Source organism: Mobula hypostoma, chromosome 6, assembly GCF_963921235.1.
Source record: "Mobula hypostoma chromosome 6, sMobHyp1.1, whole genome shotgun sequence".
Lineage (NCBI taxonomy): Eukaryota > Metazoa > Chordata > Chondrichthyes > Myliobatiformes > Myliobatidae > Mobula > Mobula hypostoma.
Window position 1 is genome coordinate 88,455,548 of NC_086102.1, and position 24,619 is coordinate 88,480,166.

Consider the following 24,619-nt stretch of genomic DNA (forward strand, 5'->3'; position numbering starts at 1 on the left):
ATCAATCCATTGCTGCATGCCCTCGATCAAGGATAGTCTTGCTAAGTGAAAGAAACCATCCCTGGACACAATATTTTCAGTGTGGTTTCACCAGGGTCCCATATGATTTGAACAAAACACCTCTGCTCTTGTACTCAAAGCCCTCTTGCAATGAAGATTTCCTCTTCCAAATGTTTGTGTGTACTTTATTTGTATTCTGGCGCTAGAATGGAAGGCGTAAAGCACCTGGCATGCAGCTACCTGTCCTCAGGTTTCCCTCGGGAATTGTTTGTGAACTTTCCCAACAACTGAAAGAAAAACATGGAAACAGTAATCCGAGCACGAGGAGCAGGTAGCAAGGCTTATACTGCGGGAAGGTGAAGTGAGAGAGCTATGATGCTGCTGGCTTATTACCGACAGTAAAGGACAAGTTATTGCCACTTCTCCTCTTCACAAGTTTCACATTTGCAGACCGCATGAGCAGACTAGTGCATGCTGCTGGGTTTGACATTTCCTCTGATACACACTAGACTAACTTGACATCACAAGGAGATATTCCGGAATATTAGTAAAGCTAAAATAGTCCAGATTTTTTAACTCTCTGATTAAGGCGAGCCACCAGCATGGAGGGCTTCTGTGAGCAGAGGGCTGGCTTAAGGGTACCGACCCTATACCTGAGTCTGTCAGCATGGAACTGCCAGGTGCTTCCACCTGAGGCAGCAGCTGGGGCTGTTGCAGGGCTTTCGTTGCTGTTTCCGTCCCTGGTGTGCCTTCCCTACTTCCACCCCGATCCCAAATTTGACAGACAGCACACTTTGTTGTTTGATGGCGTGTGAAGAATTTATTGAGAGCGTTCTCATTATATTGGAGCAGCCCCACCCTGGGATTAAGGCATTAGATGACATCATGTTTCTTTGTGGACTTGTTTTTACTGAAGGAGGGCGTGCCCACAGTTCACTGAGCAATTTCAATACCAGCCAGAAGGAATCAGCCCACTTTGATTCATTTTCGTTCAGGACAAGGCCAGGACAGCATCTATTACCCAGATCTGACTGTCCTTGATAAGAGCCATTTCAGGCTGAAAGACCCTCATTATCAACACCTCCAGGACCCAGTTCCATTCCCAATTCCATTTCAGGCTGAAAGACCCTCATTATCAACACCTCCAGAACCCCAGTTCCATTCGCAGTTCCATTTCAGGCTGCACATCACCATGGTCTCATTCAACCAACCCAGTCCCCGGCCAGTGCAGGAGTCTTCTTTGTCCAAAGGAAAGCTGTGATCTTGGTCCCTGGATTGACGACTGTGGACTCAACCAAATCACCATTAAGAACAATTATCTTTTCCCCTTGATGGACTCCAAGTGGCCCAAAATCTTTACCAAACAGGATCTACGGAGCAAGTACGACCTGATCTGCCTTAGTCAGGGTGGAAGACAGTGTTCGGAACACCTACCAGCCACTATAATACTTGGTGATGCCTTTCGGACTTTCCGCCAGTTCAGCCGTTTTCCAAGCCTTCATCGATGAGATCCGCGGAGACATGTTACACAGGTCTGTGTTTGTCTACCTCAACAACATCCTCATCTTCTCCACGGACCCAGAAGACCACATCTGTCATGTCTGTTTAGCCCTTCAGTGTCTCTTCAAAAACCAACTATACTGCAAGTTAGAAAAATGCCAGTTCCACACCCCAGTCATTTCTATCCTGGGTTACATCCTTTCACCCCAAGGTATAATAACCAGGGACAGAGAGAAAGTGTGCACTGTCATTGAATGGCCCCGAATGCACTCCTCAAACAGCTACAGTGCTTCTTGGGGTTCTCCAGCTTCCACTGCCATCTCATCAGAGACTACAGCCAAATGGCCTCTCCTCTCTCCTACCTCACAGATAATCTGATCTGCTCCCGTGGAGCACGCTTTCAAGGAGCTCAATAGATGTTTCACCACTCTCGCACTCTCTGTCATCCAAACTCCTCTGGATCATTTGTGGTAGATAAGGACGCCTATCATTCCATCCTTGTCCTGATCACCTGGAGACTTGAGAACCAGGTTTGTCAGGCCCTACAGCACAAGCCTGCTCCAGCCAATACACTTGACAATGGCATGTGCCTGCGGTGGCTGTGCACTCTGAGGCACTCCTGTGGGTCCACTCCTCGCCCCTCTCTGACCATCCAGGTGTACGATGGAGTCTGGATCTTCTCCAATGCCAGTTCTAGTCGACCACCACGACCACAGATGCATGTCAATTTGTCACTGCTTTCTGGCGATGGGCCCAATCCAATTCCTCCAACCAGCACCCCTCTGGGCTGCTGTGGCCCCTACTGATCCCTCAAAACCCGTGGTCCCACATCACCATGGATTTCATCGTGGGTTTGCTACCTTCCGATGGGGCTACGGTGATCATGACAGCGGTGGGCCAGTTCATTGGTCTCCCGAAATCAGCCTCTGAGACGGCGGACCTGGTTCTCCAACATGTAGTATGCCCCCACTGTTTCCCTCAGGACACTGTGTCAGATCACGGACCACAATTTGTCTCCTGCTTCTGGTGAGTCCTTGGCTCCTCACCTGCACCTCTAAGTTTGTCCTCTAGCTAACATTGCAGACCAAAAGTCAGCTAGAAAGAATGAATCAGCAAGTGGAGAAGGTTCTGAGATGCTTCGCTGCCTCTAACCATTCCACACAGAAGAAGTATCTTCTCTAAGTCAAACTGTCCCTCAGTCTGTCTACACACCTCTTCTGCCATGGGTATATCACCCTTTGAAGTGCTTCATGGTTACCACCTCCCCTTGTTCCCCACAGAGGAACCAACAGCGGAGGCCCGATCTACCAGAGCCCGAGCTAACTGCTGCCGGAGTGCTTGGAAAGGGGCACAGAGGGCCATCCTAGCTGCCAACTGCTCCTACTGCCATCAGCACCCAGACAGAGTATTGTGGCCTGGGGACCATGTCTGGCTGTCCACCTGAGATCTGCCCCTGGCACCGACTTCCACAAGTTTTTGCCCCTGTTCATCCATCCCTTTAAGATTACCCATCCCATCAACCCAGTCACTTACCATCTGCAGCTGCCACTGTCCCTTAGGATCACACCTTCCTTCCATATGTCCTGCCTCAAGCCAGTTGTCCACGGACCACTCAACCCACCTGAGGCTGAACCTCCAGAACCTGGGATGGTGGAAGGTGATACAGTGTACACTGTTCATCAGTTAATGGATTCTCCTCATCGTGGATGAGGTGTGCAGTACCTAGTTGACTGGGAAGGTTATGGCCTAGAGGAGAAGTCTTTGGTGCCATCCAGTTAAATCTTGGATCCATTGTTCATCGAGGAGTTCCATCCAGATTGTCCTGGGCCATTGGTGGTCGGCCACAGAGGTAGTTGTAAGTGTCCTATCAGGCTAAGATTGCAGTGAAACCCTATGAAGAGCTGGTGGTTTATGGCAGGAAGCCTTCTATTTTTCCATTCTGGATTGGTCTGGGTGTGAAAGGCAGGAGAATGGAGTTGGGAGAGAAATGGATTAGCCATGATGAAATGGTGGAGCAGACTTGACGGACCAAATGACCAAATTCTTCTCCAATGTTTTAGGGTCTTACTCTATCATGGCACTATTAGATAAAGGTAAAACCTAGACTATGAGATAAAGGTAAGGCTTAGACTATTAGATAAAGGTAAGGCCCAGACCATGAGATAAGGGTAAGGCCCAGACCATGAGATAAGGGTAAGGCCCAGACCATGAGATAAGGGTAAGGCCCAGACCATGAGATAAAGGTAAGGCCCAGACTCCTTCTGAGGTGGAGTTGCACACTGCACGGTTGCTGGGAATATTCTCTATGCCATTCAGGAATAATGCCACAGTTCCCCAGGGATTTTAGCTCAGTGTCTGATTCCCATATTTTTTTTCTTCCCATCTGATTTTTCTGGGATCTGTGTGATTTCACTGGTTCTGAAGACAAATTTAAATCTATGAGGATGTTGCCAGGATACGAAGACCTGAGTTGTAGGGAGAGGTTGAGCAGGCTAGAGCTCTATTCCGCAGAGAAAGAGGAGTGACATTATAGAGGGGCATAGATAGGATGAACGCTCACAATCTTTTCCCCAAAGATAGGGAATCAGGAACTAGAGGGCAAAGGGTTAAGGTGAGAGAAAAGGGAGATATTTAATAGGAGCCTCAAGAGCAATCTTTCCACGCAGGGAGTGGCCAGAATTGTCAGGCCTGCACATACAGGCTCCTCACAGTCTCGATCCAGTTAACAGGAGCCACCTGTTACTCATTTCTAACTCCTCACCTGCAGCCTATTTAAACCCAGCTCCCAGCCACAGTCCCCGTTCACCCATCGAACCAGCCAGCCTCAATCAGTCACTCCTAGCCTTCAGTTACATCATTGCCTGTGAGATCAGTATCTGTTCTCTCTTGCTTTGTGGCCTCCCATGGCTTGTTATTTTACAGTTCATCATTAAAGTCATCACTCACTGCTGAATTGTCTTGGCTGCTCTGCTTTGGGGTCTAGCCTCCACTATATTTCCTGACAAGAATGTGGAATGAGCTGTCAGAGGAAGTGGCTGAGATCCATACAATAACAGTAACTTAGTTGGCCACTTGAATAGGAAAGGTTGGAGAGACATGGGACAAATGGGGCTAGGTTAGATGGGCATCTTGTTTGGCATAGACTGGCACGTATTTCCTTTATTACTCTAAGTAAGAGTTGGCCAAATACTCTGGGACCGGAGTACTGTTGGTCTGGTTTTACAACAAGCTCTCTTTTTCATTTATCCAGCTTCTATTTCTTCTCAAGACAGCACAGGGTAACAATCTGATTGGTTGACCAGATACACAAGAGATTCTGCAGAAGCTGGAAATCCAGAGAACACACACAAGATGCTGAGGAACTCAGCAGTTAAGGCAGCATCCATGGAAATGAATAAACAGTCAACGTTTCAGCTGAGACATAGTTGACATTTTAGGCAGATTCCCTTCTTTAGGATTGGAAAGGAAGGGAGGATGCTGCCTGACCTGTTCAGTGCCTCCAGCATCTTGTGTGTGTTGATTAGATGATCAGCCTGCCTACGTCCTGTCACCGCAGGTTCCTTATAATGACACTGTATTGAAAGGCAACACATGCTCTCACTCTAATCACTCAATCCTTCATTGCAGCTTGACCCCACGTGTGGCATCTGATGGAGATGTGCCATCATCTGCACTGAACGGCACACAGTGACCTCTAAAATCAGGTGTGTTTTACTTGCCTCTGCTGATAATGCATATTTAATTGACACTCTGCAATTGATTACTCAATGGGAAAAATTATGTAATCGGAATGATTTAACTATACTTGAATCTGAATTTGAGTAATGACAGGTTAGGAAACTGTCCGTGTCTGCAAACTGCACAAAAATCTCCTTTAAAATATTGTGCACATATCCTTGAAGGATTACAGTATTTACCAAACAGTCCATCACACAGCTGGACAAAGAACTTGATAAATGTGCACAAACAAGGCTGTCTATACACAAGCAAATGTTACATTCTAAAGTAGCTGATGCAGCAAAGCACTGTCACAGCCGCTGTTTTGGAAATTGCAAAGACTCTTTGCTTGCAAGAGACTTCCTGGAACTGCTTACTGGCTGGATCTCATCCAAGTGTCCGACAGGCATGTACAGTGAAATCCAAAGGACTTATCTTGGCAAAACAGTGTGGAGGTTATGAAGCTGGGCTTGTGCTGTAGACGTGGAAAGTGGGGCAGCTGTTGGGTCTTTACAAGTGAACTGACGGGCCCCAGCACAGTAGATAAAGAAGCTGGCTCAGCCTTTGTAACTGGTGTGGGCTGCTGTACGTATCTCTCAGGGGGCAGCTGAACATATTTCCACTAATCCCCTGTCTACTTTCTCAGTGCACCACCCTGCTAACTTTGATGTCGTAAATATTCATTACATTTAAATATACTATGGTATTCGGCATGCATTGGTTCATCGTCATTCACTCTTCTCCCCACTCTCCAAAACACTGCACTTCAGAACCCAATCCTGGCATCATCAGGAAATGTCCATCAAGCCCTGCGCCACTCCTTGGGACCTCCAACCACCCCAGACCCCCATCCCAACCTTTCTCCGAGCCCATGTTCCCAATCCTTTGATTCCTTCACAAAACTATCCTGTGTGTGGCATCAATTTCTGATAAGCTTTAAGTGAAGTATCCTGACAGCTATTGGAAATCATTCAAATGGTTACTTCCAGAACCACTTGCACTGCATTTGGCCAGCATTACGTCGTCTAGAAGTTCACCCCCAACTAAATGTGCTGTTTTTCTGTGCGACTGTGGACCCTGCATTAGCCTGCAAAATTTTGTTCCACTGAGGTCAATGGAATGAATTTTAGAAGCAGAACCCAAGACAGAACATATAGTTATTTGGAGAATTTATTTCTGCTTCATGATGTAAAGGAGTAGAATAAATCTGTAGGGACATACTTTAATAAATCTGGTTTGGTTGTCCCTGATTAACTCATGAATTTTCTAAAGCTCTCTCATTACACTACAGATTCTACTGTTGGTTCACAACTGGAGTTGGATTAACAGATTACGGGTACATGGTTTATCCTTCTCTACATTGATAATGACATTTCTGAGTTCCTCATGTAATTTGATTAAATTAAACTGTATCAGTTTGCTTTCCGACTTCAATTAACTAGAGATCAGGGTCTGGAAACTGAGCAGAAACAGGCCACTCAGCTCCTCGGACTGGCGTCGTTATACAACACAATCAGGGCTGGTTGGCCTCAGTTCCGCATTCCTGCTATTTCCCACAACCCTGGGCTCCCCTATACAATATTTCTTTGCTTTGCTTTGAGTATACTCAATGACTCTAACTCCATAGCTCTCTGGAATAGAGAACTTGGAAAAAGACACATCATCTGAGAAAGGAAATTCCTCCTAATCTCAGTCTGAAATGAAGTCTTCCTTTTCTCGGAATCTATGTCTCCTTGTCCAGAAGAAGCATTTTATCAATATTGACCTTGTCAAATCCCAACCCTTCAGAATCTTACCTGTTTCAATCAGATCAACTTTCACTGTTCTGAGCTCTAATGAACGTGAGCCCAACCTGCTGAACAATCCCTCCTCAGGAACCCCATGAACTCCAAGAACAGCCCTTCCTGAGGGCAGAACTACAGCTAACATGCTAGGTGTAGCCTTATGGATGCCCTGTCTAGCTGCAGCAACACTTCCCTTATCCTTGTTTTTAGTTCCCTCCCCCCTCCCCACCCCCCAGCAGCTTTTCCTTCCAGTCTTCATTGCTGCACCACCATTCTAACTTTGCATTTCAAGTATAGCTGGGCCCCCAGTACTGCAGCTTCCTGCTTTTCCATTCTTCCTGCCAAAGCTCACCAGTCACAGTTCCCCAACATGGCACGTCATCTGATAGAACTTTGCCAACTGGCTCAACCTCTTTGCAGACTCTGAATTCCTCACAACTTCTCCCACCTATCGTTGTACCATCATTACATTTGGCTGCCATATACTCAGTCTCTCCATCCTGCTGAGGAATATTCATTGTTAAAGCTTATTTATCTTAGAGATACAGTGTGGAATAGGTTCTACTGGTCCTTTGAGCCATGCCACCCAGCAACTCCTGATTTACCCCGAGCCTTATCACAGGACAATTTACAATGACCAATTAACCTACCAACCTGTACGTCTTTGGACTGTCTTTGAAGGAAACCTGAGCACCCGGAGGAAACCCATTCATTGCACGGGAAGAAAGTAGAAACTCCTTACAGAGGACACCGGGATAGAACTCTGAACTCTGGTGCCCCGAGCTGTAATAGTGTCACGCTAACTGCTGGGCTATTATGCCACCTAATCAAGCCTCCGCACTGATTACTCAGCAGCCCACTGGTACACATGGCCAATCTCAAAACAGCCTATTTATTTGCTCTCTGTTTTCTGTTTGTTAATCAGTCCCCTATCCTTGTCTGTTCCATTGGCCTTAAATTGTCTAATAACAATTTAAATGATACCTTATCAAGTGCTATTTTGGAAATCCAAATACACAACATCTACCAGTCCCCCTTTGTCCACCCTCAGACAAGTTTATCAAGTATGATCTCCCCTACACAAAATCACATTTGCTTTGCTTAATCATATGAAGATTTTCTGAGCATTTTGCTGCTGCTCCCTTGCTGAAGGATTCCAGCAGCTCCCAATTGCAAAAGAGCCGACTGACTGGACTATAGTTTCTTGGTTTCAGTCTCTCTCTTTTCCTGAACGGGGCACTATGTCTGAAGTGTTCCGTATGGCTGCGGCTTTTCCAGAATCTGAGGAATTTTGGAAAATGACAAATAATGCTAATGTTAATTTGTGCTGTTTCATTTGAACTCTTCTATTAACCCTTCCATGACAACTTGTGACACTTCTTCCAAATTGTGCTTTAATATGCCCTGGACTAGCCACAAGCTGAGGCAAAGGGATTCCCTGTTTCCTATCAGAGTGGCCCCCAGCCTTCTCAATGTGATATTTCTGTTGTTATATTGCCTGTCACTGATTTCTTTACGTTATTATTCACTCCATTCACATTTAACTTTACTCCTCCTTGTTATTGTTTTTTCTAAATTTTGTCTTGCCAACCTATAAATCAGTTGCATGTTAATTTGTTTATAATGGAACTTTATTGCTGCTGGGAAAATTAGGATTACTCCATAGAAGCTCAGATCAAAAACAAAATCTGAAAATGCATCCTCTATCTACAATCTTGTTTTATTTTCAAGTTCAGATCAAATGTACGGATGGGTTTTGGGGTGCAAGTTCAGAGCTCCCAGACAGTGGCAAAGCAAGTAGTCAGGGTAGTAAGGACGGTGTTTGGCATGCTAGTCTTCATTGGTCAGGGCACTGAGATATAACAGTTATGTTGCAGCTATATAAAACATCGGTTAGGCCACTGATGAAGCATTCTGTGCACTTCTGGTTGCCACACTGGATCCGGAAAGGACATGAGGCCTTTGGAGATGGTGCAGAAGAGGACATTAGCAATAAGCAGAGACTGAATAAATTTAGATTATGTTCTCTGGAGCACTGGAGGCTGAGGGACGACTTTGATGGAAATTTATGAAAATATGTGAGGCATAGATAGGGGAGGTGGTCAAAGCCCTTTTTGTCCATGATGGAAATGTCAGATGCCAGAGGGTAGAGGTTAAAGTTGAGAGGATGAAAGTTTAAAGGAGGTCTGCTAGGCAAGTTTTTCTTTACACACAGAGTGTTAGGTGCCTGGAATGAGGGGAGCAGGTGGAAGTAGATATTATGGCAAAGTTTAAGAGAGTTTTAGACAGTTACCTGTACAGTGAGGAAGTAGAGGGAGATGGAAGTAGCAGGTAGATCTGATTTGTTACACAGACATCTTGTGAACACACACAATCTCTGTGAATGAAGGACTGGTTCCCGTGCTGTACTGTGCTATATTCTATGTTCCAACTGATTTAGGTTGTCATTAATCATGGGTGTAGCAGTTAGCGTAACATTATAAATGCGATGTGGGTTCAGTTCCCACTGCTGTCTGTAAGGGGTTTGTATGTTCTCCCTGTGACCGTGCTCACCCATCTCTCCACAGTCACTGGAAGAGATTCAATATGTGATTGCCTGGCAGATGAATCAGTTAGGAACAATATGTCGTGCAAATATATTCCATGAATTGTTGATACATGGGATGTGGCAGAAAAAAAATTTCCAAATAAGGACTAAAAGACAAAAAGCTTCAAACAATTTCCATTTATCTGGTGTTGGAATCTGAACACAATTTTAGCTTTTGCTCCTTTTCAATGTGCTTTGCGAAAAGACAAAAAAAAATTCTCATGCTCATTATGTGCTTCAGAGACAGGAAACTCAGCACAGTATAATCAGATGTAGCAGCAGAGGTCTTAGGAAGCCCTAAAAATAGACTGTGTGTGAGTCAGTGCAACCACTCAATTTCACCTGGCCCCTTGATGAGCCCCCACACAGTCTCCTTACACTGCTGGGCTCTGACCTTCCCCAACCTTGCTGATAAAACAGGACTCACAAACAGGCAATTTTCCTTAATTACTTCTGTACTGTACAGTGGATGTGCACTTGCAATTATGGATTAAAGTAGACCAAACATTAATATAGGTTATCACCACATGCCTGGTTACAATGTGCTGTTTTTAGGAAGCTTTGGGAATAAGAGTTGGCTTCGTGAATTGCAATAAAAGGGTTAGACAAAACACTCCTGAGATCACAAAAGCAGATCATCACCGATAGAGGCCACATTAACACGAAGCTTTCTCACATATATTAAATGATTCATGCGTCTACTCAGATTTAATCTTCCCTATTTGGCCATACTGTCATTATGATGATAGTGCCCTTTATAAAAATCTGCGGACCCAAAACATGCTTGAACTGTGCCGGGAAGTTGCTTTTACTGAACACTTTGATGCCGTGATGAGTTTCTACTCTGACTGCCTCTGCAGTGAACTTCTAGCTTTAGTCTCATCCAGAAACAAACATGAAAAAAGTAAACAGAGAAAAGGCCGATGGTTCACCAGTGGAAAATGGGAACGCTGCCAGGAGTGCTCCTCATGTCTCTACTCCCAGAGGAAACCTACATTTACCATACTTAGCCTGTGTCTGCAGGGGAAACTGACTATAAGCTCCAACTACTTACTAAAGATTGCTCCTTCCTTCGGGTGAAAATTCACAACCTTGAAGCAGCTGGTGGATTTCCTCCAGATTATCACTTTTTCATCATAGAGTCACACAGTATGACAGTATTATGGTCCATCTCATCCAAAATTCCCATCTAAGCAAGTCCCATTTGCCTGTATTTGGCTATATCCTCTAAACCCTGTCCTATCCATGTATCTGCCCAAGTGAAACGGTGTCCTGGGGGACTAGTTTTGTGTCTTTTATCACTCACTGTCCCTCATTAGTTGTCCCCTGAGTTCAGTAGTTTGCTGAGACACTGGCAAAGGGGATTAGCATTGAAAGGCATAGACATGATGAGTTGAATGGGATGCTTTGGTGCTGTGGAGTCATAGAGCAAGACAGGCCCTTTTGCACAACTGACCCGTGCTGGCTGCGTGCAGTTCTATGACTCTATTTTGGAGGGCAGCTGGTGGATTCCAGATCAATTACAGCCACGTTTGGTAAGGATGATAAATTTCCTTTACTACAGTCCTAGTGAAAGAGACAGTGTTTAAATGGCAATGTGGTGGGTTCATGGTCACCATTACTGATAGCAGCTTGTCAATCCCAGATTTATTTATCGAGTTTAATAGCTGTCTTGGTGGGATTTCAACCCACAGATCAATAGTCCTGGCCATTATGTAATACCTGTTGTCACACTCTCGCAAACAAATGCAGTTGCCAACTCCCTGATGTTGTTGGGTCTCTTCCATTATCAATAAGCAATAAACAGCCAGGGGGTAAACTGCAAACTTGTTTTGTAGCTGGTGAAGCAGAATTGAAGCTTTAGTCACCCTGGTAAAGAAGAAAACATGACAGCTAGATTGTACACAGTAAGTTTCCACCACTAGTAGACAGCCTAGTGCAGTTGTTAAACCTGTTCCCACTGCACCATAGATATTCCCTTTGTCCTGTCATTCGCTCCTGCCACCTTCTCTGTCAGTTAAAATCACCTTGTTTATCTCTCTCTTCTAGTCCTGATGGAGGGCTCCGATCTGAAACCTGACCTCTATTTCTCATTTCCCTTAGACGCTGCCTGAGCCGCTGAGTGTTCCCCATGCCCCCTACTTTTATTTCAGATCTTCAGCATCTGCAGAATTTTTTTTAATTTTCAGTACAGTTGGTGATACTGAACTATCAGTCACGGCCTTTGACTAACAAGCTGGAACTGTGAGTACAAAATCCACCAAATCTAAGGACCAAAACAAACTAGCCAAGCTATATGCAATTATCTTCATATCCAACAACCATCACAACCTGTTTGATTCATTCTGTCTGGTACCATCAACTGGCTGAGCACACAGCATATATAAGAGCATCCTCCTGCTCCTCGATTCATTCCTCTGCTTTGCTCAGTACGCAGTATGTGTGTGAGGACATTCACCCCACTGAGGGAATGACTTATCCACAGATTCACAAGGATAGTGAAGGGGGAACAATAATTATTGTGTCTGGGAGCCCTCTGATTAAAAAGAGCCGATAAAGAGTTTGGGTTTTGGGAACATTGAATAAAAGTTGAATATTGACCAGGCTACTCTGACAGAAAGAGTTCTTTTTCCAGAAGTCCCAATAATAAGTCAGAGGCAGGACTGCCCGAAAGACAACAGTGAGCATTTCCTCATTACTGCTGAGATATCACCTGGGATCACACAGGCTAATCTTGGGAGCAGGACTTCGATATTTCAGAGAGTACTACCAAGTTTCACGCAACAGATCCACACAGCTTTGACATTCTCCTCTGCGGCTCTTTCAAATGGAATGAGACACACCTATATTAATCGGACTGTCTATTTCAATCAAATCAAATCAAGTTTAATTATCATTCAACCATACATAAACACAGTGAACGAGACAGTGTTCCTCTGGGGCCAAGATGCAAAACATTCAAAATAGTGAGTAACATTCAAAACAGTGAGTAACATAATTCATAACTCATACTGAGCCAAGAAGCATATTCACTCAAAAAAATCGTATATATAATGCAAGACCCTGAGCCAATAATGTCCGGCAATTGATGTTCAGTCTCCCGGCACTACGCAGACACACACAATCCAGCCTGTCATTCCACTGCTCAAACACAGGAGGGTAGCACTGACGGGAGAGGCCAGGCCCAGCCGAGAGCAGTTGTGATGCTGTAATGTTGGTCTGCAGCAGCAGGCAAGCCCAAGGTTTGAGGCCTAGTCTTGGCTCCAATCGAGGCCACACAGCTTCCATGTCATCTGTCGAACCACCAGACAAGAATAACAAACCTGTGGTACTTACATTACTGCTGTCCAACAGAGTCTTGTGATCGCAAGTGAAATATTTGAGACAATCTCCCACATTTATACTACACTCCAGCCTTGTGTACCAACTTCAATGAAGCAGGCAGCAACATGGTCTGCAGCCAGTTCAGCTCCTCTGAACCTAAATCAGCTGCTCTAACATCTCGTGGGCTCCTCTGACAGCCTGGCCAACTCCTTTCCCAACATCCCAAACAGCTCCTTTCCCACCATCCTGACCTCCCAACCTCCTGACCTGCACCTTTCCCGACATCCCAACCTGTTCCTATCCCAATATCTTAACCAGCTCCTTTCCTAACCTCCCGACCTGCCAACCAGCTCCTTTCCCAACATCCTGACCTCCCTACCTGTTCCTTTCCCAACATCCCAACCTCCCAACCAGACCCTTTCCCAACATCCCAACGTCCCGACATCTCGACCAGCTCCTTTCCCAACATCCCAACCAGCTCCTTCCCCCACATCCCGACATCCCAACCTGCTCCTTTTCCAACATCTCAACATCCCAACCAGCTCCTTTCCCGACATCCCAACATTCTGACATCCCAACCTGCTCCTTTTCCAACATCCCAATATCCCAACCTCCTCCTTTCTCGACCTCCCGACCTGCACCTTTCCTGACATCCTGACATCTTGACCAGCTCCTTTCCCAACATCCCAACCAGCTCCTTTCCCTGCATCCCAACATCCCAACCAGCTCCTTTCCCGACATCCCAACAGCCCGACCTCCCAACCTGCTCCTATTCCCAACATCCCAACATCCCGACCTCCTGACCAGCTCCTTTCCCAACCTCCCAAACTGCTCCTATCCCGACATCCTGACCAGTTCCTTCCCAACATCCCGACATCCCGATTGGCTCCTTCCCCAGTATCCTGGCAGGATCTTTGTCTGACAAAACCTCAGCTGGCTCCACAGCTGGCATCAGTCCAGCTGCTCTGATCCACAAGCAGCTCACTGATGGAGTAGCCCTACTGTACCTGAAGCTCTTGGAGCAGAATTGTACTTGGATCGTAAAACCAAATTTTACAAAGAAAGGTACACCTTTGATTGGCTCCCGAGAAGCCGCTGTGTTCACACGCGCCTCCATCTTACCAGAAGGTATTGCCATCTTACTGAAGAATGATGTGAGTGGTCAGCAGGAACAAAGACATTTCCATTATTACTGACAGCTTGCCAAAGTTTGAAAAAGCCACTGATGAAAGAGAAACAGTTGTGTATGATCAGTGGATGCCTCACAATACACAATATGCAATCTAGTGGAGCCACATCCGCAGAGATTTAGGTTCAATCCTGGCGTTTGGTGCTGTCTCCGTAGAGTTTGTGAGTTCTCTCTGTGACTGTCTGGGTTTCCCTCAGACGCTCTCATGTCCCAAATACACGTGGGTTGTGAGGTTGGTCGGCTGTTGTAAGTTGCTGCTGGAGTTGGTGGATGGTGGAGTCCGTGGGGAAGTTGATGGGAATATAGGAGAGAATAGGTTGCAGGGAAGAAGGGATTGTGAAGACGTATTGACAACTGGCAGAGGTTTTATGCTCCAAACAGACTAACTTATAAGAAATAGGACGACATTAACTTCAGTCTAAAACTTAGTTGTCAATGGGTAACTTCACACTTTGTGGAGATTTTGGACACTTGTGAGGGAGTGCAGTTATTTGAACAGACAGGGTAATCAGCTGAACTCATCAGATGATTATGAGCTGAATTGGAAAGTGAGCAACAAGAGCAATCACAGCAGTGACTTGATTGTTTTCATACGTGCTCAGCAGGTGTGAGTAGGAAACAGCAGATGGAATCTGGAAAAGCAAAGGAAGCAATACACCAGGACAGTGAAGCTCCCTTGCCTTTGTTCTGGAAATGCTTCATTTTAATGGACTTATTCACTTCCCATTTGAAAATCACTACTAAATCTATTTCCACTGTCTCTTCAACCTCATTCTTACCAGGTAGACCATTGGACAACTAAATCTGTACCACGTAGAGAGAAAAGTTCTTCAAAGAGGGCGAAATTAAGAATGACAGAAAGGAGAGAGATTAATTGTCCTAACCTCCTTGTGGTGCTAGTTTTGTTTAGTTTTTATTATTTACAGTACAGTCCATGTCCCACAGTGCTTGACCCTTCCAGCAATAACAAAAATTTCTCCATCTATATCCATCATGATTTTCAATTCCTCTCATATTTCCTCACAGCCCCTCAGTGGCAAAAGGACAACTCCAGCTTCGTCAGTCTAGAACTAAATTCCCTCACACTGAGAATTATTTTGATAACTCTCTTCTGCTGCCCTTTCTGTTAGCACACATTTCCCGAGTTTGAGTGAACATAGATCAGTAAGGCACAGGAACAGGCCCTTTGTCCCTCGATGTTGTACGGAACTACTTGAACCAACGATTAAACTCCTAACTAACCTAATCCCTTCTGCGTCCACAATGTCCACATCCCTCCATTCTCTGCACATTCATCTGCCTATCTAAGAGCCTCTATTTTATCTGCCTCCACCACCTCCCCAGACAGCACCTTCTGGGCATCTTCACTCTTGGTGTAAAAGCCTTATCCCTCTCACTTAAATGCATTTTGACATGGGGAAGGGATCCCAGCTGTCTACTGGAGCTATGAATCTTACAGATTCATACCAGGATTTCCTTCAGCCTCTGCTGCTGTAGAGAAAACATGTCTCATTTTTCCAATCTCTCCTCATTGCACGTCCTCTAATTTAGACAGCTTCCTGGTAAACCTCTTCTGCACCTTCTCCAAATCCTCCACATCCTTCCCATAATGGGGTGACCAGAAATGAATGCATTGCTCCAGATGCAGCCTAGCCAAAGATTTATAAAGTTGTAACTTAACTTCCTGAGTCTAAAGAGGAATTAAGACCAGGTCAGATTAGACCTGAAATGATATCTGTGATTCCAGCTGTTCTTTAGAAATGTTGACATTTCAACCCATGCCCCTTCCTCCAATAACTGGAATCATGTTTTGCTTACTGTATGCGTACAGGTCCGTGACTTACTGCCTGTCACACAGCAATGAAGGTCCTCGATCTCTGGTGTTGTTCAGGGCTTCCTTCACTGTGCTACTAGCTTCTTCTACTGTCAGCCGTGCAAGTCTTGGGTAAAGACGCAGAAATATTGTTGCATTCAGATGCAGAAGGATTCTTCATTGCTGTATAACAGTTCTGTTTGACTCGTCAGGGTTGTTAGCCCTGAGCTGAACCCCTGAACCTGGAGAATCAGTGGACAACTCTTATTATGGCCTCTACCCTTTGACTTGTTTGGCATGGGTGACCCTACCAAGGGCCAAAGCATAAAGCCCTGACTGCAGGCAACATAGTTCTCTGGGTTATTGAGACACGCAAGCCTCCAAACCACGACAAGGTCTGGGTCCTCTTGGAGGACAGGTCCATGAGCTGCCACCTTTTAACCATTAGGTGGCACTGTGGAGCAGTAGGTTGAGTGCCTGAGACATATGTTCGATCCTGACCTCGGGTGCTCTCTGTGCCTAGTTTGCATATTCTCTCTGTAACTTCATAGATTTCCTTCCCACATCCCACATGTGATGATAGGTTAACTGGGCTCTGTAACCGCACCCCCCCCCCCGCCCCTGGTGTAGGTGAGTGGTGCAGGAATTGACAGGAAAGTAGTGAAACCAAAATTGATTAGTGTAAGGTAAGTGTAAATCACAAATGAGAGATGCATGGTTGGTTGGTGGCAGGTACAGACTCAGTGGGCTGAATGGCCTCTATCCATGATGTATGAGTGTGGATATAGGGGTGGGCACATTGCTGTTATCACAGAACCCACAGTCCTCCACCCATCTGCATCATTTTTTTGTTTTGCTGTGCCAGTAGTTCCTGCCTGAAGATCAAGGGTAGACCTGTGGGAAAGATTCCTCCACAAGGCTCAAATTTTCCCTCTGCCTGTCACGGCAAGTTGTTGTTTCAGCCAGGCCCCCAGTGACTCTGCTGTGCAGGTGCTCAAGTTCCAGCCTGGGGAATGTTGCTGATAACAACACACTGAGTTCCTCCCTCACTCTGTGGTGTAAAAGGCACCACTCACTTCCAGACTAGATGGTGGTTTCTGAGTGCCCTGACCTCAGCATAACCTTGTCTGGACAAATAGGCAATAATGGAGAGGAGCTGTACTTGAGTCATCCTGTTATAGAAGTGGCAACTGCTCTGTCCAAGGCTGCAGGAAACCAGAGTTGTGAAATAGCCCAGTCTATTGTGGAATCCAGCCTCCTTTCTATCTCTACGTTGCTGCCTCAGGAAGCAGCCAACATAGTCGAGTCCCCTCCCACCACATTCTGTCTTTTACCCCCTTACATTGAGTAGAAGGTTCAAAAGCTTCTGAACATATACCATGGGGCTCAGGGACAGCTTCTGTCCTGTTGTTAGAAGACTCTCAGATGGATGGTTTGTGCAATAAAGATGCACTTTTGATCCCTCAGTGGCCACTTTATTGGATGCCTCCTGTACCTACAAAGTACCGCTGACTGCACGTTCACGTTCATGGTCTTCTGCAGCATCCACTTCAAGGGCCGCCGTGTTGCTGCTCTTCTGTACACCGCTCTGTAATGCGTGTTTGTTTGAGTTACTGTCACCTTCCAGTCAGCCTGAACCAGTCTGGCCATTCTCCTCTGACCTCTCTCATTAACAGGGCGTTTTCACCCACAGAATTGCCACTCACTCGATGTTTATCATTTCTCCCACCAGTCTGTAAACTCCAGAGGCTGTGCATTGGAAATTCCACATTCAATGGTATGACTGCACCCACGTCTCTACAGCTATGAGGCAGCACCTCTAGCAGTTGTGCTACTGTCCTGTCACCTGCTCTATTTCCACACTGCATGGATTCCACCACATTAACTCCCTCACGCAAATGATGAGTTGATGTGCTCTTGTAAACAGAACGATAAAAATTTGCTGGAACGAAATTTCTGACATGGTTCTGCTGCTGTTGGAGACTGTGATCTACATTTTGTTGGTGTGTTTACAGGCTGGCGTTTTGCTATCTTGGAGCAAAACGTGTGGCCTGAAAGCCAGTTAGTCTGGAGATGAGGCGCGAGCCCATGATCATCTCCATTTCTCACCGATTTCACCAATGAAAGCATCGAGGATGATTGAAGTCATCAAGGCGAGTGGGTGTTCGACCAGCCTCTCGTTCGCTGCTGCCGGGTCTGCGTGGGACAGTCTCTCCCTCTCCCTTGCTGTTGAATCCTGGGTCTTGGGCAAGGTTTAATTAGTGTGGTTTGTGGATGAGACTCTGTAGTTCATGTTATGATGTGTTTCTGGTTTCTGGTTGCGCCTTTTTTGTTGCTATTTTGGGCAATTTTGAACCGGGATGGCCTGCAGATGACAAACACTGAGCTGAACTGGATATGCCTGGATCTCTTTGTGTTTCTTATGCTGTGTTTTTCACTCTTTCGTTGCCATTTGCACAATGCTTTTTTTGCGCATGGGGGGGGTGTCTTGATGCTTTCTTTAATGGGGTCCATGGTTTTCTTTGTTTTGTGGCTGTCTGAGGAGAAGACGAATGTCAGGGTTGTATCCATACTTTGATAATAAATGGACTTTGAATCTTTGAGGTACAGAAGCCCGAAGTCCCACAGCACCAGGTTCAAGAACAGTTATTTCCCTTAAACCATTTGGTACTTGAACCAAGCAGTGCTGCTCTAGGCATTACAATTTAGTAACAGTATGACCACTTTGCTCTAAAATAAACATTTTCTGTTGCAATTGTTTTATTGTAAAAATTGTGCTTTTCTTTATGTCTTCTTGTGAATGCTGCTTATATGATGCTATATGCCGGTGATGGGGCCGCAGCTAAGTTTTTCATTACACTTGTGCTTTTGATAGTAAACTCCACTTGGACTCCATGACACTGGATTGCCAAATGGACACACTGGAGAAGGAAATCTACTGGCCAGCCTTTTCAGGGGTCCAGTCCCACCAAATTCAGGGGCAACCTGGGATGGAGAATAAGTGTCTGAGGCACCCATATCTCAGAACCTGCTGTCTTGCCTACTGAGTTGTAGTGGTAACCTCCCAGACGTCATGATATCCTATGGCTCCTAACTGTGCATTCTTAGAGTAAACCAGTCCATTTACTAGAAATGGGGACTGTCCTACCAGCCTTGAGTCTTCAATAAGCATAAAAGATTGCAGATTGAGATTTGAAGGAATATCAATAACGTCTTACAAACCCCCTAAACATCCGGGAACTGTCCAGTATGACTGCAGGTGAACAAAAAGACTGCAACTTTTTCAAGGTCTCTATAGGCCCACTTAATAAATTATTTAAAATAATAAGATTCTGACTACAAATGGGGATTTCCAGTTGCAGCCCTTTGTCAATCAACTGATTGGGATGGTTCTGCAAGTATTGTTTATCTCAGCACAATGTACCCATTGACCTAGGGTCTGCAGTTATGGTCAGTCTGCAATGCACTGGGGAGTTTTCTCATCTCTGTGAGGCCAGATTGAACCTGTCCTGGGAATCCAGGCACGGTGTGTGACTGAATCAGTGCAGCTGCATCATAAATGGCTGAAGTCCTCCACCTTCAGGCCACAAATAGCTCAGCCAAGACAAAGAATAACACTGCCGAGCAAAGTTATTATGCTCTGCGAGAAACATAACATTATAGCGTCAGCAAAAACATCATAACATCTGCACAAGAACAGATGTGTCTCATGACTTGAGGCTTTTTCTTTGGGAGGGTTTTCAATAGATAGAAACCTGATTGGCTATACAGGAAGAGAAAATATCACAGAGGCCAGCCTTCCCTGTTTTTGAGACAAGTTTTTTTATTGTGGCTTTGACTCTCTCACGCAACACACCATTGTTTCAAACCGCAATGGCTGCTCTATTTCTTGCCTCACTCCTCTTCCCTTCTCCTTCCAGTCTCACAAAGGGCTCACTCTGGTGACCAACCATGGGCAGTACAGGGCTGGCTGTCCAGCACACCTGGGTCAGCTTACTTTGAACCAAACCCCCTAACGTCATAAACTCCTCAGAACCTAGGCTCACACCACTGATAGATACCAAAGGACTGGGCTGGGCATGGCTCCAGCCAATCCATAACAAGGGGCTATCTTGGGGATGGACAGACATACAGATCCCTTGGTGTCCCTGACTGGGCTCTGGGTGGGCAGTTCTCCTCCCGGCAACACAGCCCAGAATCGACACCTATGCCCTTGGATTCAAACATGAATACCAATGCTGCATTTGTGGGTTTATCACACGGAAATGCAGATCTAACCTGCACTTGGGGACAGAATGCATATCCTCTGATCAAGGTGGGCCTGGTGAAATTATGGGGACATCAGAGTTTTCCCCTCCAGTGCTTCCTTTCACAAAGGATACTTTATTCCTAACGGTTGTCCAATACAGAGCTTAGAAAGATAGAGCACAGAACCAGACCCTTCAGCCCATTAAGTCCATGCTGGGCATCAACCACAGTAATCCTGCACTAACCCCACTGTATTCTCAACATATTCCCATTAAACACCCACCTACACACTAGGGGCAATCTGTGCTGTCCAATTAACTCACCCATCATACCTTTGGGGTACAGGTGGAAAACGGGGCACCCAGGGGAGCCCACATAGTCATGGGGAGAACATGTAATCTCCACACAGTCAGAGTGAACAGAATTGGTTTAATATCATCAGTGAAAAGCTTATTCTGCATACTGCTCATACAAGACCACCATTACACAGTGCACTGGGGTAGGCAGCACAAGGTAAACAATGACAAGAGTAACAGCTGCAGAGAAAGTGCTGTGCAGGTAAATTATAAAGTGCAAGGCTGTAACAAGATAGATTGCGAAGCTCAAAGTTCGCTTCATCGTACTAGGGAATCACTCAGTAGTCTTAAAAGAGCAGGGTCGAATCTGTCCTTGAGCCTGGTTTCTGCCTGATGGGAGGGGGTCTTTGATTATGCTGGCTGTTTTACCGAGGCAGTGGGGAGTTAGACAGAGTCCGTGGGGGGCTGGATTAGGATTGACGATTGCGGATAAGGAGTTCAGGAATGAACCTGTTCCATTCGTTCCTTGAGGGTGCCATGCCGGAGTGTCCAGTGGTGGGGAGGGTGAAGGGTGATATTTCCCACAGAGCCCCTGCAGTGATCGCACACGGCTCCAGTGCGTCCACCAGCACGTGGTCCTCACCGTAGAGTTGGCAGCATTGTGACATGGGTGGCTCCATGAACTGAGAGACCAGGTTCCGGGCAGACTGGAGGGCGTCTCTCATTGAACTGACGAACTTCCAGCGGAAATCGGGCCTTGCCTCAGTGCGTGTCGCTAGGACCATCCTATAGAGCAGGGACTCCTGTGTTCCAGGGTGTCTAAGGGCTTAATATAAGAGGAGTGCCTGAAGTCTCTGGACCTGTACTCAGTGAAGGTCAGAAGGTTGAGGGGGTTATCTGATTGCGGCCTGCTGAATACTGGATTGAGTGAATGTGACAAGGAGGGCACAGCTTCAGAATATTTATTGGTTTAGTGACACAGTGCAGAGCAGGTTCATCCAGCCCTTCAAACTACACCGTCCCAGCAACCACCAATGCACACGATTTACCCTAACCTAATTGTGGGACAATTTACAATGACCAATTAACTTACCCAGTGCACCTTTGGACTGTGGGAGGAAATTGGAGCTCCCGGGGAAAACCCACACATTCCATGGGGAAGGACATAAAGGCTCCTCACAGAACAATGCCAGAATTGAACCCTGAACTCTGGAACATCCCAGGTTACAACAGCATCGCGCTAACCGTGGCGCTCTACTACAGGGATGTTCCTTTAGAACAGCGATGAGAAGTTTCCTCAACCAGCGTGTGCTAAATCTGTGGAATTCATTACCACAGGGGTTCTGGAGAGGCCAAATCATTTGATGTGTTTAAGGCAGTAATTGATAGGTGCTTGATTGGTAAGGGACAGGTGAGAGAATGGGATTAAGAAACTATCTTATCTAGGCTTGAATGTTGGAGCATATTTCAAGGTGAGAATGGCCTGATTCTACCTCTATATCTTAATGTCTTGGTTACCCATCAGCTCCAACAAAGATTCTGCATCCTTTCTCGAAAGTTCCCAGCAAACACACAGGCCTCAAGGTGGTGGGCAGCACTTGCCTTTGAAACCACTGACTGATTATACTGGTCAAAGTTGATTGTCTGCAGTGATGTGTCTATGAGGCACAGGCAGAGCAACACAGCCCAGCTAAATGGAATCCTGCAAGGCAACAGGGCCAAACCCATCCTTTACACCAGAGACAGGTAGAGCCTCAGCATTTGGTGTTTGTGTACCTTGGTCTATGAGTTTGAGCCACCGCACGCAAGATTGTCCCCCCTCTCTCTCTCTCACTGGGGATTTGTATATGGCATCACTAGGGTCAGGGCCCATTCTGGACCTCCAGATGAATAGGGAAATGGTATGGGTGAATGCTGTGGTGCACGACCTACGGCAACAATGAGTATGTCTCCTTCCTGATGTCTCAGCTTTCTCCCTGCAAATGAAAGGGCTTGCCACTCCCACATTCCCAGTTTCTGCTCCCTCTCGGCTATTCACAGACATCCCACCCTGCAAAAACTCATTTCAGGGAGGTAGCACCCCCGCCTCTCGCAACTCCATTTCCCCCCACTCCCGGTCGATCTCCAAGGGTGTATGTAATACTTCGTTTAGTGATTTTGTCTAATCTGTAAACCAAGTTGGGTATATGCAGAAAATGTGACATTAAAATATGTGCTTATTCTATTACAACTTTAAGCAAGTCTACAGGGAGTTTGGCGTCATCATGTAGGATATCAATAGAGTGGCTCCTTAGCAGCCAGCCAGCTAGTTTAAATAACGTTAGCTACGCTAATGAACAAATGACACCTGTTAAACTCACCTCAACATGTCTTTTACATTTTCACTCACCGTGGGCAACAGAAAAGTCACTGTTGCAAACAGTGCAGTGAGCAACTATGTCATTATTTTTGAGGTCAACTGTAAAGCCCGCCCACAGAGAAAACTGATAGGTCTACTTAGCATGAAGGGAGATCAATCAGGATGCTCGCTCTTGCTCTCCCTCTCAAAAAAATTGATTTCCGGGATATTGTATATAATTTCCAGGCATTAGGGAGCTGCTATCGATATGCGGGAGACTCCTGGAGCTTCTGGGAGAGGTGGGATGTCCATATTCACTGCAGACTGCCCCAGCTCTTTTTCCCACAGCACCTTCAGGCAAATAGATGTTTACACAGAAGTGAACAGTCAGTTGGACCAACTGCAAAGAACAAGGCCCCTTCTCTGCAACTGACACCAGTCTGAAGCCGACTGTCTATGACTGATGAACCATTAACACTGCTTCTCTCTTTGCTGATGCTGCCTGACCTGCTGAATATTTTCAGTCAGAGTCATAAACCAATACAGCATGGATACAGACTCCTCAGCCAAGCACTCCCTGCGACCATGGTGCCTGTAAGCACATACGGAAAGGCCACACGGATTTGGTGTTCAAAATAATGGGTGATTTATCAAAAAAACTGGTGTGTACCAGGAGACAAGTCAAAGCTGATCTACCTGTGCATGAATTTGGTACAAATTTTACATTCTCAGATGATGAGGGTGTTGGCCTGAAAGAATGACAATCAGTGAACAGGAATGGAGGAGGACATTTTGTGAGACTGTCCTTGCAGCTTCCATCTTGTGAACTGTTTGAACTGATTTCTTGTTCTGGGATAATTTAATCAGAGCCATTGAATGTGGACACAAGGAGTTTTCTGCTAATGACCTGCTAAACCTGAGACCATTCTCAGAGAAATAACAATTTATTATATAAAGTGGCAGGCTTGCAGGAGGAGCAATCTGTGATCTTATTAGGCTCACTGTCTGGGTCACCTAGTTTGATTGATTTGAATCAGTCAGAGTTTAAAAGAACAAAAAGCACGAGGCTGAGTGCAAAGGCCACAACACAATATTGGTTGTAGCCCTGGAGCAGAGCCAATAAGGTGATGGCCCAGGTTGATCTGGTGACCTCAAGTCAATGAGATGGAAATACTACATTTGAACGGATAAGGTGTGCTTAAAAAGTAAGGACCCTCGAATGCAAGGGAGTGACAACTCTCCAGCGACCAACCATCATGGATATGGATGACCCCCATGGCAGACACGTGGAGATTAGACTGGGAGTATAAGAAACAGCTTTCCTGGGTGATACCTTTTCTCTTCATTGACTGTTTATAGAGGGTCCGTGAAACCTCATGGGTGTGCACACAGGTAGCTAGTTTGTGAACCCAGGTGCTTTTTAGTTGAGACAATAAAAGTATTTATCAGTGGATATAGATTCTCTCTGTGCCTGACTGATCGTTATTACTAAAGGGTAATCCTTGTAACAAGATTACCAGTAAAACTACATTTTCATATCAGAATGGTGGCTACAGGAAGACTTAGTTATGTAACAGGCCAGGTCCTGATTTCAGAAAAAAATGATTGTCCACAGTTCTAACAATGAATCCAATTTTCTATCACAACATTGGGTGCATGCAATAATTTACCCAGTGAAATTCCTGAAACTTGGGTGTCGGCACTGTGCCATTCCATGCCTCTACATTGTCAGTGATTACTATTACCATATTAGCATAATCCATATCCATATTGATTAGTTATTAGCCCTGCAACAGTATCCACCCAGCTTGTCACAATGGCGG